General features: G+C 31.0%; 1 protein-coding gene across 1 annotated transcript in view; it reads right to left on the bottom strand.

Annotated features, from left to right (window-relative positions):
* Nucleotides 1-10,000, bottom strand: part of ZFHX4 (zinc finger homeobox 4) — a 210,863-nt gene that overhangs the window by 172,173 nt on the left and 28,690 nt on the right. The gene's annotated exons all lie outside the window — the stretch shown is intronic.

Genomic DNA, 10,000 nt, shown 5'->3' with positions numbered 1-10,000 from the left:
AGAAAAAGTAACATGTATTTTTTAGTTGAAAGCTATATTAAATGGTTTGATGAAATGATAATGGCTGTGGAAAATATTCAGCTGCATGTAATGCTGGATACATTAGATTTACAAAAGGAATGTGACTGAAAAGCTTCAGATCTTTGAAAATCCTGTAAAGAGATATGGACTGTGCAGATGTTGAACCAACTGAACCATCTGCATACCCCCTCTAAAGTTAAACCCTGCATTCTTTTACAATAGCAGAAGCCTCTTTGAATAAAAAAGTGACAAATTGGTTTTTCTTAACAGGACTGAAAGACATTGGGATTGGATTTGTCACATTCAATCAGGTACCACTTTTATCTAGATTTTGTTGGGAAGATAGACCAACTATAGAGACTAGATTTATTATATTTAATTAGATAACAATTGATAAGAGATATTATTAAGAACGCATGTGCATATTTGATCCAGGACAAATTACTATTATCTCTTGGAAAAATTTGGGATAGATAAGATGCTGTGGTAAATTTTCTACAAGTTGATTACAATAACAGTTTGCTAAAAGAGGGTTTATTATAACTATAATAATAACTATATTATAACTATAATACTATAACTATTTATTATTATTATTTCTCCTGTTAACTATTTTGCAATTAATATTATATACGAAAGGTCAATAATTGGCAAATAGATTTAGTAGTTTAATTTTTTCTGGGCCTGTTTCACAAGGGGTGGGAAACTAATATTGTAGTAATGTCTTAATCAGCATTCAATTAGGCAGGATAATGTGTGTACATGCACCTTTTTCAATGTTTTGTTTTGTATTTTTTTTATTTGTTGGAGTGTTATATTTTAATTTTTTAAAATAAAATAGGAATTTTTAAAAAGTTGAAATCCAGCCATTGACAAACACAGTAAGAAATTTTAGCCCACATAAAATGCAATTTGGCCTAGAAAAATGTGTACAATAGCAATAAAGTGTGGTAAAATTATAAAAAATAATGAAATTGAAATGTCAAATGATCAAACCATCAGGAGCCACCAGGATGATGCCTACAAATAGCTGGACATTTTACAGTTGGATAACCTCAAGCATGAGTTAGTTAAGAACGCATTTAGCAATTAGCAACTCTTTGGATGCATTCTTTACTAAAGACAAAATTGAAAAGTGGAAACTCCCTTCTAAGCCATCATTACCTGGGCCATATATGTAATACTATGCACTGTTGAAATTATTAAGAAGACACAAGCTGAATTAGATGGTTTGGACCAGAAAAAAAGAAGAGGGCCTCCTCAGGGTGCTACCGATCAGAGAATGTCAATTGGTGGCCCCCAGGGGGAGGTCCTTCTCTGTGGGCGCCCCGGAGCTATGGAATCAGTTGCCGGTTGAGCTCCGGATGGCGCCCGACCTTCGCTCCTTCCATCGCGATCTGAAGACATTCTTATTTGAACAAGCCAGCCTGACCTGAAAGGGGATGGGTTGGGCTTTTATGTCATTTTTTATATCTGTATTTATTGTTTTTAACTGGGCATATGTTTAATTTTCTTTTAACTTTTGTATTTTTGTATTTTTTATATATCTGCCCTGTTCACCGCCCTGAGTCCTTCGGGAGAAGGGCGGTATATAAATAAAATTATTATTATTATTATTATTATTATTATTATTATTATTATTATTATTATTATTATTATTATTATTATTATTATTATTATTCACTATGCATAACATCCTGTAGTGATACTGACAGATTATACCTGTTCTGCAGAAATGGAGGCAAAGTTTTCCTTCAGGTCAAACAAATTGTCAACGAATAAAAACATACACTGGTTGATTGTGTAAAAAACAACCAAAAACAAGCATTAGTGCATGTTGACAATTGGAATTTACTGAATGTGCAGGAGAGAAATGTGAATATTGAAATACTGTAATAAAATCATGAACAGAATGCTGGCAAAGAAAAGCATTCCATGGTTAATTTCTATAAAAGATTGAGGGGAACGTGGCTAAAGATAAAACCTGGAAATGATTTATGACTGGAATATTAGAAAAAGAAACTGAAGTCCAAAAGGCTGTGAAAGAGGAAGTTATTTGAAGCACTGCACTCAGGACCAAAATTTAAAGGTCATCAAATTGTGCAAAGGGCAAAATGTGCATAAAACCAGAAGAAATAGTATATTATATGCAGTATTAAGCTTGGGATGATGGTTGTACAAACTGATCATAAACAACATCATAACACAATTGCCAAAATGATTCACTAGAAACATCTGTAAAAATTATCATGTGCTAGTAATGAAAAAAATGTTGGGAACATATAGTCGGAAAGTAGTTGAAAATGAGCAAATATTGTGGTATGTCCCAATACAAATGGATAAAATCTGGTTCACAACACATTAGACAACTGTGGTTGAAAAGAAGACACTGTGGATAATTGATGTGGCAATACCAGAAGATAACAGAATTGAAGACAATGACATGGAGAAGACCACAAAGTATCTGAAAACTGAAATTGAAAGATTATGGCAAGAACCAGCCTTGGTGGTTCTTGCGAAGGTCTTGATGTGTATGAAGACTAACACCAGCTAAAGAACTGAAAGCCGTTATTTCACATTTTTGTGAACAAATAATAATAAACCTACGTACTTCAATATAATAGCAGACTAATAAAATATTTCTTAGCCATATACATATAAAAATAGAATAATTCAAAATAGTCAATGGAATTAAATTTCAGACTAAAATGATCATAAGTCTTAAACCTCTTTTATATGTGAAATAATACATTTCAGTAACAATGCACTAAAGAATAAGTAAATAATAACTTTAATATAAACAAGTAACTATAAAAATGTTTGAAAACATGTTTTGATGTTTAAATGTACTGAACCTTCCAATTTCCTTTTGCACGGTCATTTTTCACAAATAAGAACAACAGTTCAATAACTGGAATTGCATAAATTTACTAAAAAACTATTGAAATGGAAACAATGACACTCGGTTAAATCTATATGGATCAAATTTTATTATTGAATGCTAAAATTCTAATGGCTTATATAATTAAATTTAAATGAATTATCTGGATGCCCTCATATAAAATGAACTTTAGCTCTGATTTTCAGCTAATGTCTCAACCAACATTTTGTTTCTTACATCCAAAGTCACTTGGTTGAGTTGGGAGACTACAAAAATTGATAATAAATAAAATTAAAATAATAATAAAATAAAATAAAATAAAATAAAATAAAATAAAATAAATAAAATAAAATAAAATAAAATAAAATAAAATAAAATAAAATAATAAAATAAAATAAAATAAAATAAAATAAAATAATAAAATAAAATAAAATAAAATAAATAATAAAATAAAATAAAATAAAATAAAATAAAATAAAATAAAATAAAATAATAAAGCAAGCATTGGGTGTACTTTGACTGGGTTTTCCTTATTTCTTACATTCTTTTTCAAATCTACTTTTTAGCCCTGATGCTTTCATGCATAATATGAATAATGAGCTTTCACTGAAGGAACAGTACTCTTCAAGTCACCTAAATCCCAATTATATCACTCATAAGCAAGGTGGCACAATAAATTAATACAATATCTTTGGCTAATTCAAAGCACAAATATTGCAAACATTAGTAGGGAAGTCAGACTGACTATTCTGCTTCACTAACGACAGAATGCAAAGTTTGTGAAATTAAGCTTTCTGCTTTGAACCAGACTTGAAGAGCTAGAATTCTTCCTTCCAAAGGCAAAGGAATATTAGTTGTTCAGCTTAATGACAGGTGCCAAATGGTATTTACATTTCCTGCTGAAGATGCTAACTAACAGGCCAACCAGTTGACCATGAAAATTCTTAGCCCTAAGTGACCCAAAGACCGGCTATAAATCTATCTCCTAAAATACAGTCAATGCTCCATTTGTTCTTCCAACCTTTCCGTAAGTAACATTAAACATTTTATTATAATCTAGTTACAGTAGGATCTTTTAAGGCTGGCAGCAATATTTTGTTGACAAAATGAAGGATTACGATAAACCTTTGTTTAAAATAAACACATTATAGGGTCAGCATCACCCAAGGGAATGCCACTTAAGGAGACGATTATGCAATTGTATTGCATTTAACAAGAGGAATCAGTCAAAGACATAAAAACAGATGGGGGGAAAGGTACTAAACTAAAGCTTATGAAAAAGAAGTTACAAAATAGTGCAACTATCACATAGTTAGATCCATATTAATAACTATTTTGCCCTAAATTGGAAAATATTCAGACTACTACAACTGCAAAACTTGGTAGCTAGAGTAAAGTCTGGCAATAGACTTTATACAATCAGCTTTGTATTTTTTATCCTGGCTTCCTGTTTGTTATTCAGCCCTATTCAAGGTCCAGGTTTTGAAAAATTAAGCCCTGAAGATCTTAATGCTAATATTTTTATATGTCTCTCTATGATCATCTTCAGTAATGCTTTTACAGTGATAAGGGATTCAGGAGTATCAATAGCATTGATAGATATCCTGTTTGTATTACTTTACAACATGTCATTGAATGCCTAATTATTATCTCATTTATCTCATTATTGTGTATAACATTAGCATATTAAACAATTCTAATTGCTTGCATAATTAAATTTAAGTGAATCATCTGGATTCCATCAGATAAAATGAACTTTGGGTATTGTTTTCAGCTGATGTCTGAACCAATATTTGTCTCTTACAGCCAAAGTTGACTCAAGGAGTTCAATCAAAGTTTGACAGTTTATGTCTCACCAAGGCCAGAGAATGGACAATGCAGCATACTTTCTTCAGAATTACATATATTGAAATGGAAGTGTGACAGATTTCAATATCATTTAAGAATATTTCAAGTCAATGTTTGTTTTTATTTTCTTCTTTTTTAAAATTTTGTTTTCATTCCTCTAATTTTTATTTTCATTTTGAAAATACTGATAAGTAAATGTTCAGAGAAGTTGTCATTAAATGCAAGCTTGGCTTATCAATAAGGCCCTTTGTGATGATAATTACAGATTATTTGGAAAAAAACACCATATTTTGGAGATTTCTAAAGCTGCTAGAGGACATAAAGCATAACTGGTGGGAAAGAGATAAGCTAATAAAAGCTAGTGAAGACCGAGTTGAATATTCTGGATACCATGGCCAGAAAGGTTGAAGGCAAATGTTGCTTCCCTTTGGACTTGTGGGGGGATTAAAAGGTGGAGAAAGATTTAATAGTTTTGGAAGCAGGTATAGCAAAAACTGACTTCTGTGATGAATAAGCTCTCCCTAGGCTAAGATTGATACTGTGATATATTTGACTCTCTATTACTATAGTGGTGCTAAATTAACTCAGAGAAATCTTACCAACTGGGGAGCTTATGCTAGTGATTTATACATTCTTTTAATAAATAATAAATAAATAGGTTTACTGATATGTTATATTTTTTTCACAGGACCAAACATTCCTGATATGGTCAAAGAGCCATTTCACATTTCTCAAAATTATTCTACATGCATAAGTTACCATTAAATTCTATGCTGGTACAATGGTGTTATTGTTTAAATTACCTCCATTAAAGATTAGAACTCTTAATTCATAACTTCCTATTAAAATAAAAAAAATACATTTTTTTTCATTCCCCAAGTAATTAAAATTCTCAAGTTAAGACTAATGCTGGTCAGAATGATATGATCCAGAGATTATATGTATGCCTGTTGTAAGTTTTCTTACTGTTTCTGTGCAGGTGGATGATACATATGCTACATAAAAGTTCATCAGTCTGCATTACAGACAAGGCCTTTAATAAATTCCATTCACTTTCTTGGCAAGCAAGTAGTTGCTTCTATTAGAGCTGCTGGGAAGGCACATGGCTTATAAACCACAGCTTTGCTATACATATACAAGTGCACACTTTCTCATAAATAACCAATACTTATTTAGCTTGATCTTGATTGTAATTTTCCAACGCTATTACTTCTGCCTTAGGCAAATGAGAAGCAAGTAATTTTCAAGGACAATTCTAGCTGAAATTTTCTTTATAGGATCAAAGCAAAACATGCTTAGTAGCAATGAATACAGCTTTGTTCCCTCAACTAACAGTAGCACTAGACATACAGATAGTGTGTTTCTGAATAGTTATGGAAAGATCATCAACACTTTCTGCCTTGAGTCTTCTTCCAGAACATCATGACCCACATGTTTTTTACTACAAAACATGAAAGAAAAGGTGTTGCTCTGGTCAAATAAAAATAAAGTTAATTAGTTTGGGTCTCATGTTTAAGCAGGCCAAATCCTGCTAAAGACATTAAAAAACATCTGCAAAACAGATTTTCATTAAACTCATTGGTTGAAAGCTAAGCTCTTAGGCAGATGATGCCTCAGAACTAACCTTTCACCTTTAATTAGAATTACGGTAGGTCATTCAATTTTCTAGTTTCTGAAAAAATAAAAAATAAAGGTAAAACTAATCCTAATATTAATAGTATTATGAATCAATTATATTTCTATTAAAAACAATTAAAAATGGCAAACTGAATTTTGTTATTTATTCTTCTGACTGCACAATCTGTACTATTATACTACTATGTATGTATTATGCAAGTCTCATTGACTGTGATGGCACCTATTTCAAAGCAGATGTTCTTAATCTACATTTTTACAAAATGTAGATTAAATATTGTTTTGTTAGGCAACTAATTGTATAAATTACTCTTCTATTCAGCAGACAGAAATGTTTTAATATTTGATTAGCTTCCATTTTTTACATCATGCCTTATCCATACGCAAGCAGTTTTAATGCTTGGTTCATCAAAGCAATTTATATATATATTCATGCATCTAAGGTACATAAAAACCAATATCATATCTATAACCTATTAAAATAGTAAAGTATGGTAGAAAAACCAAACAAATAAACATGGCATAGTTTGTTCCATAAAATGAACAAATATATTGGGTCACCTAGCATACTATGATCTCTAACCCAGTCTCCTCTAGGCTTGAAGAAAAGGGTTGGGGCTTTTGAAATCTTGGAGGGAGGTAAGAGTTGTGACAGAGAACATATACCTCCTTGGACCCACAAGTATAAGAAAGAGGATGAGCAGAGTCTATCTATCCTGTCAGATCTGGTGGACCAGGTACCGTAGAACCCCTTTCTATAATATCCATTTAATAGCAGTACAGTTGTGAGGATTCTAATTATTTTTCTTCAATAAAAATGCATTTTGTCATTGCTATATTTTGAGACTGACAAAAAGAATGTATTAGCTAGACAACAGAATACCTCTTCTTCGCCAGTCCATTTCAATATCAGACTGGCCTATTTAGTTGAGACCATGAGTTGGGGAACCTAACTTTTACATAAACCAAAGTAGAAGGCAGATTGAAGAATTTAGTTAAGAAACTGGAAAAACAATTGCAAAAAATAGCATTCTCTTCTGTTATTTCAGGGATTAGATGGAGTTTTGCATGATTTTATATCTGCAATTTGGAAGCTCTCGAATTAACTAATTAAATCCTAGGGAAACGTAACTATTACTCTATTGTAGTATGATTTTATGTATTCGGTATTTATTTATTTTAGAGGAGAAAGACGAGACCTTTCAACCAACAAACCAAATCCTCCCTACCTATACCAGTATCATTCCTGAGTTTCTAATGGACTTTATTTCATTTTCATTTTAAAGAATTGTAAAATCCCCTTCCAGTGTTTTACTCCAGGAATTAAACAGAAAGCAGAACATTCCTCTGCCGCAAAAGAAAAACATTTTGTTCATATCATCTCATTGTTTTGATAGGCAATCCTGTAAATTCATTAGAACTCTGAATAAAAACTTCCACTATTTTTAATAAACTTTCTGTATGAGTATTAAACCCATAAATAACCAAAATACAGCCCCATGTATGAAAGGTGAAGATGACAGTTTGCAGATGACACAAAATAGAAAATATTAGGTCAACTACAATAATTCAAGAGTGGACAGAATTATAAGTTACTTTAAATCTGATTAGTTCTATAGATTTTCTAGATATGCTCACTGGAAAGAAAGAAAGAAAGAAAGAAAGAAAGAAAGAAAGAAAGAAAGAAAGAAAGAAAGAAAGAAAGAAAGAAAGAAAGAAAGAAAGAAAGAAAGAAAGAAAGAAAGAAAGAAAGAAAGAAAGAAAGAAAGATTATAAAATATTTTTATTTCTCTTTTAAGATTTTTGATTGCAATATTTCTAAAGCCAATTCTCTCCCACACTTTAAAACAAAGCAAGAGGTGAAAATAAGAACCTAATGATGTGACACCTTGATACTATATAGCTTAGTTCAAATACTGTATTCTGATGCCATTGTAATTTAAATGATTATTTTCTTCATATTCTCTATAGTAAAATAGTTAAATTACAAATTATAAAGAGTATAAAAATGTGATACTTTTAATTTCTTATACGTTTTTGTTGTTTACATTTAAAGGAGTGAAAACTACTTGACTGTCTTTTAAGACTTCTCCTGGTAAATTTATTATGGCTAAGTAATGTTACGTTTAATATTACAGGCATGGAAGAAAATTCACAGTAGCATTTATAAATATATAGGTGCCTACTTTCTTGAAAAGCACCACATGCTTCAAAAACATATAATTACTCAGGAAATTTTCTAAATAGATATTGAAAAATAAAATGGTGTCAGGCACTCTGATGAGTCTATATTTGTAAACTTGTATTTTGATTCTAGATCTCTAGAAACATTTTATGAAATAATCTCCCTTGAAGACCAGCAGAAAGCTAAGGTTCTATTGTATCTGAAGTTGAAGGCAGTAGCAGTGAGCAAACTTTTTAACAGTCTGCCTCCAAGGAAATAAATTTCATCATATGTACTTGTAGCAGGTCAAAAATTGGGCTACTAAGCAAAAGGCTGAAGGCCACAAATTTTCCGAGAGTGTCTTGCACAGGAGGAGGAGAGAAAGGAAAAGCAGAGGGAATGACATCTTTTTCCTTATAAAAGTCAAATGCAAAATATATTCATTACTCTGGACTTTAAAAAAACAGGTTTCAGCTACCTGTCTAACATAATTTATACACAGTTTTTTTACTAGCCTTTGTGGGGAGAAAGTTACCTACAGAACTATTTCCCTATTTTTTTACTTTGTAGATGTGTACAATTTACAATAGGATTTGAGATAAAACATACATTGTTTTTCAACAGCTTATTTAGTCTATAAATATCAGTATTTGCATTACTTAGTACTACTTTATAAAGTAAACTTTTAGCATGTTAAAATTGCCTTACATTGTATTTAGACCAACTATATGACTGCCCATCTCAAAACAGTGATTCTGTCCATGGCCAATGTAGTATCCTAAACTGGATAAATGTTTTGAATAAAACTTTCAGATAAAGAAATTAAAAAACACCTTGGCAAAAGTTTGGAACGCAGAAATGATTTGCACTATCCTATGAAGCAATCCAATAAACTTTACTAAAAACATTATCCAACAGTTAAAATTTGGAAGAATAATAGTATATTAGGTTATAATAGTATTCATCACCCTGACAGATTCAAAACATTTTCTCCCAGGCTTCAAAACAATGAATTTACCTTTAAGCTGACATTTTGTACATCACAACTTTTCATGTTTTTTGTAAGGCTTAGAAAAAGAAATAGGCAAAAAGACAATAGACCATACTTGTAAATCTCAAAATAAAACTATAGTTCACTTGTGTATGTTTTCAAGAGATACTGAAGTCACAGGCTTTGGTTCAGATGATTTTTTATTGATCCGTAGCATGAAGCTATAGTATTTTTTTTAAATACAATAGTAAACAACTGTCAGTTCAAATATGTGAGAGCATTTGTAGTTAAATATTGGCTAACAAAACTAATTAGGTACATGATACCTTTAATTTAACAATTTCACCTAAATGCTATGTATACATATTTAGGAATAAAACTCAGGTAATTCAATACGATTTACTTCTGAATATGCTGATAATAGAACTGTGAAGATTGATTAAATAAACAAAGTTTGATA

Source organism: Vipera ursinii (genome assembly GCF_947247035.1).
Source record: "Vipera ursinii genome assembly, chromosome: 3".
NCBI lineage: Eukaryota > Metazoa > Chordata > Lepidosauria > Squamata > Viperidae > Vipera > Vipera ursinii.
The sequence above is the reverse complement of the archived record's forward strand: the minus strand, read 5'-3'. Positions and strand labels throughout refer to the sequence as shown.